The sequence below is a fragment of the Echeneis naucrates genome, chromosome 21 (assembly GCF_900963305.1).
Source record: "Echeneis naucrates chromosome 21, fEcheNa1.1, whole genome shotgun sequence".
In the NCBI taxonomy this organism is placed as follows: domain Eukaryota; kingdom Metazoa; phylum Chordata; class Actinopteri; order Carangiformes; family Echeneidae; genus Echeneis; species Echeneis naucrates.
The window spans coordinates 16,078,550-16,083,961 of NC_042531.1; positions in this window are offsets into that span (position 1 = coordinate 16,078,550).

Genomic DNA, 5,412 nt, shown 5'->3' on the forward strand with positions numbered 1-5,412 from the left:
ACCAACACATTTAGTTAATTTGGTTAAGGTTACAGTTTTACCTCAGGAATCAGTGGTTTGTTTCAAGCCTCTCTAAGCGTCCATTTCAGGGAAAGAGGGATGAGGTTCTGCAAAGATCATGAACTGGCCTCAAATCCGATACATATTCACCTTACCCACATTAGTGCATCAAAGGCATGGAGGTGTTTTCTAGCAGTGCACTGAACCACAACTATTTCAATATGGCTAAAATGTTGATTGGTGAAAAATATGTAAAATAAAAACCTGTTAAAAATGTTGCAAGTGTTCCGCATTCAACAAGTGAGCAATTTCTCAATAATCCATTGTTGTGACTCTTGAAAATTCCACACTAACTGTATTAAAATGAATGATATCGGCAGAAACCTTGGCTCGTAGATTATGACTTCACTTGCTCCCTTTTCCAAAAATACAACCAAAGAAATATTTTCTTTTCCAAACACCGCACAAAAAAAAAAAAAAAAAACCCTCTTGGAGTTTAGCATGCTGGTGAAGTTTTACCTCCCCTAAGGCATGCGTTCTCTGTGCATTCTGTGAATCGTTCAAATCACCCAAGATAAAGCCAGTTCTCACAGCCCCAGGATATTTTCTTCCCCCACGAAGATGGGTTAATTGATTAAAACCACATTTGCAGCACAAATACAATACACGACAGCGAGACACAACTTTGAGCAGTTCTAATAACACGTATGTGTTGCTGGCACTGAAAGGTGCAGGAAACAATTGATCCGCACTCTAGCATGGCATGTGTGGTTGTAAGTTTCAGAGAGAAAGATTAAATGAGAAAAGGTGACTGGTCGATCAGGACCACAATTCATGGGAGAAAGGTTTAGTGTGGGTCAAAGTGACGACACTCAGAGACCCGCTCATTCAAAATTATTTGCGCTGTAAGATAAAGCAATGAAAAGTTATATGTTTGCTTCAATCAAACGTGTAAAAGGAGTGAAATGAAGAAAACAATAAGAATAGTGTGGGGCAGTGAGGGCAGAGGAAAATGTTTTCATGCTAGTATGTTTTCTTAACTTTCTCTTTTCCAAACCATCACTTCAATCATAAACACCATTGATCTCGTATGCTGATTGTTTAACCGACAGCCCTGTCATTTGTCCCTGCTCCCTACAGTGTAATTGTACATCTGTCCTTTCCTTTGCACTGTCCTGCCCTGCCTGCTCCCCACATTTCACACAAAATCACTTGCAAAACATGTGTCCCAGCATACAAAAACATACACGCACCAAATGCTCATTGACATCCCATGCACCCACACTGTTTTTCTCTTCCCTCTGTCTCATCGACTCATACAAACACACGCTGACAGAGCCAAGAATTTGCTTGTTAGAAGTTAGTTACTAGTATTGAGCCTTGTAATTGACTAACCTCTGCTCTGCCGCGCTCTCCTCTGCTTTGCTCATTTTCGTCTGTTCAGTCCAAAACTCTCCAAGAAACATGAACTTCGCTTGAACTCCCGTCTCACGGAGACACAGAGAGTGAGGGTATGACAGACATCACTGCTGTTTGTCAATATATTGCAGGGTGCACCGTCACAGTGTTTTCAGCCAATGTGAGACAAAGTGAGGTACCGAAAGGTAAGATGAGGGAGAAGCATAGGAAGTAGGAGAAGATGGGGAATTTAGCTAAACAGACACAAGCTATCTTTAAAGCACATCATGATGTAATTATTCCTGCCATCCAGTCATAAATCCTATCACTAGGCCTTCTGCTTAATTTAGGCTGTATGAGATCCCAGGTTGAGAGTAAAAGTGGTTTGGACTCATGACAGTCCTGTGTATGCATTAAATGGTCAAAGTAACCATGACATCCACTCTGCTATTTCTGCAACAGTGAAGTCAATCTTAAAAAGTTCATGGGAATAAAGGGGAGCTGCTCCAAGCTAATAGAAGTGGATTACAGTTCTATATAAAATGCAGCAAAAATCACAGCACAATAAGGACCCTCTATAATGTAAAGGGCAATAATATACTCCATCACCATCAATGGCTTTACAAGTGTGAAAGACGTAATCAGACCAGAGTTACCATGGTTTTCAATGAAGCACGAAAGCAGCAATATAGCTGAACTTTGGAGTTAAAAGCAAGAGAACCGATCATGCTGCTGCATTTAAGATAATTACAAGACATTTGATAAAGATGAAAAGCTCAATACCACTCTCATGTCTGTGTGCTGATCATCTACTAGTTTTGCACAAATACAGGAAAAGGCACCAAAATCTGGACAAGCACATCTAAATCTCTCTAATCAGTCTACTAAATCTGTTTTAGGGATGAAAACTTTAAATCATACAAAGGTTTAGCAGCTAGTGTTTTACCAGCTGTATCTGTATATTTGCAAGGCAAAGATAATGCACTAATAAAAATAGCTTCATGTTAGGCATGTAATCTGAATTTTCTCTCTATAGGTTGCATGACAAATAATTCCTATTTATAAGAAGTAAAGATCGCCTTAAAGTAATGTTGATAGTTTGGTGTAGGAGACTTAATGCTGAGTCCAAGATGAAACCCATATGACAAATCTACTGTAATAAAGCCTTAAGTGCCACGTGAACCTAAAATTTTAAAGGTGGATTTGTCTGACAGAAGACAGACAGAAAAGGGCTGAAGATAGAATCATATATTTCGGTGTATTTCAGTATAGTATTAAATATGTGCTGTTCCATTATACTACAGCACTAAAAGTTAACAGTCCAAAAACCCAAGACCATAGACTACATATTCATAAATATAGGATGACCTAATGTGTTTACATGGCACTCGCCACTAGACTGTGAAAACTTAGCTCGGCTGTGTCTCTCCCTGTAGGACAATAAAGTTTCAATTGAACCTGACACTGCAACTCGACAAACATACCAACACCATGGGGAAAACACTTCGTTTTCATTCATTATTGAATTAAATATTCAGCAAGTTCGCATTTCATGTAGCAGAGCAAGTGAGAATGAGCAGTGCGAGATAAAAATAATAAAAGGCTTCAAGAGCTACAGGAAAATCATATTAAAACAAAGACTTTTAGGCCCAAAATAGGGAGCCATGAAATGAACCTGGCATGAGCATTTAACAAAAATAAATTCTTTATGTCTCTAGGCACAGGAGTCAAGTTGATCTGAGACCAGTACTGAAATGTTTCCTACATCATTGTTAATGAATGTAACTGAACAAGAACATACTTTCCAGTAAAGAATGGGAAACAATTAAAGGTGTGTGTGCATGTGTCTCTGTGGGGGAGTAAGCAAAAGAGTGAAGAGAGAGAGAGAGAGAGAGAGGAGAGAGAGAGAGAGAGAGAGAGAGAGAGAGAGAGAGAGAGAGAGAGAGAGAGAGGGAGAGAGAGAGCGAGGGAGAGAGAGAGAGAAAGAGAGAGAGGGAGAGAGAGAGAGAGAGAGAGAGAGGAGAGAGAGAGAGAGAGAGAGAGAGGAGAGAGAGGGAGGGAGAGCGGATGAATCCAAAAAGAGACATGGCAACTCATGGCAGAGGACTGCAGTCCAGATGGAGGTTGTGTGTATTATGTGTCCGCATGTGCATGAGTGTGTGCTCGATATCCTTTTTCATTATGGGTAATGTGCAATAGGTCCATAGCATGAATATGTAATGTTCCTTTAAAAAGCTATGTTGCCTGCTGGGACCTACACTTGTCATTCAACTGAAAAAAATTAATTCATTACCCTAGAAATGTTTTGTATCAACACTGAACTACAATCCTCAAAGGTCTCCAGTTCCTAGAGATACAATGACTTAATAATGGGGAAATTTACATACTAACGTCTAACTTACCATAACAGCTTCATCTTCATTATGACTAACATATAGTTTTTTCATCTTGGTAGAAAAATATATCTTCCAGACTTTTTCCCTTTTTTTTCTTTTTTCTTTTTTTTTTTTTTACTCTAAAAGGGAAAACTGCCTTTACCACCTTTTTATAATTTGGTTTATGGGATTGCTTCACTGGGTCACAGTAGTCCACTTTGCTGCTGTTTTTGATTCTCCAAGTCAAGAGATGGGAGAGATGAGTGAGTCATGTTGGTGAGGAACTTAGAGTAATGTCATTATCAGCCATTACAGAGACAAGAGGAACAGAAAGATCAGGATGACAGCATGCAACACATCCTGCAGCAGAACGGAGAGCAGTGTCTGAAAAAAGAAAAAGAAAACAACAACACGAAATCCACTAACAAGCCTGCTTTCCTTACATGCCTTGAAGTAATTAAGCACAAAGTTACACTCCCTGGCAAATCTCTCAGATCGGTGGGCTGTGATAAATCTCTCTGGGAGAAAATTTGATGTGGGATTGTTTCCCTGATCTTCTAAATTTGTGTATAGCAACTTAATTGCGTCTGAATGCTAAACTCATGTAGTGTTTTACAACTCTGGTGACTCCATGCTGGCAGAATGCTCCCGTCCCTCCACTGGTGAGGAAAACCTTTTTATTTGTGGCTTTTGAATATTTATTCTAAGCTACTCATAAAGCACTGAGATGAGTGATATCATGTGGTCTTCATCAACAAGGGAGCTTTTTGTTTTGCTTTATAGCCATTTAAATCATAAGATTAAAGGCCATGACACACAGACACAAAGTAAGAGAGCAATGAGAACTTCAGGCACCAGTTTTAACAAACCCTCATTTTTTCCCGATACAATCTCTTCTTACACAGAAAGCAAAGGGGTCTTCACCTTTGCACAAATTAGTTTACAAATGCAGCAAACTCACCTCTGACAATTTAGTTATTTAATGTTTATATATATATACATATATATATTAAGAACAACTCATTGATGTTACACAAGGCCAAATTACTTGACATGATTAATATCACTCCCTTTGATGTGCAGTAATGATGTTAACAGAGGTTAGCAACAGGGGAGGGTTTAAAGAAATGCACAATGGGAAGTAGTTCTGGAGCTTGGACCATGCCATGAACTTCAAAGATGGATATTTACTACTTTGACTCATCATTTTTTAAGTCCCTTTTGAATTTCATTCTATGAAAAACGGCAGCATGCCGCTTTAATTCTGGTCAAATGAGCAGGAAATGAATGTCGTTGTAGGTGCAGGTGTCAAAAAGGTCACAATCCAACAATATTTCACCTTCATCTTGTTTATCATGATCAAGTTTGTAAAAGTCATTCTAATGCTCCTCCACTTCATAATCCACCAACAACAAAAACAAACAAACAACAACAACAGCAACAAAAACTGCTCTCCCTCACACAGCGGGCTCAGGCTTAAGTGTTTTTGGTTTCTTATCTAAAAGGATCTCTCTCCTGCTTTAACGAGGCACTTGACCTCCCCGGGTGCTCTCCTGCTCCCAGAGTGACGCAGAAAAAAAGTGGGCTGGCGATGCGCTAAGTGCAGCAGTTTAGAGGACGATCGGTGCGCACAGAGAAA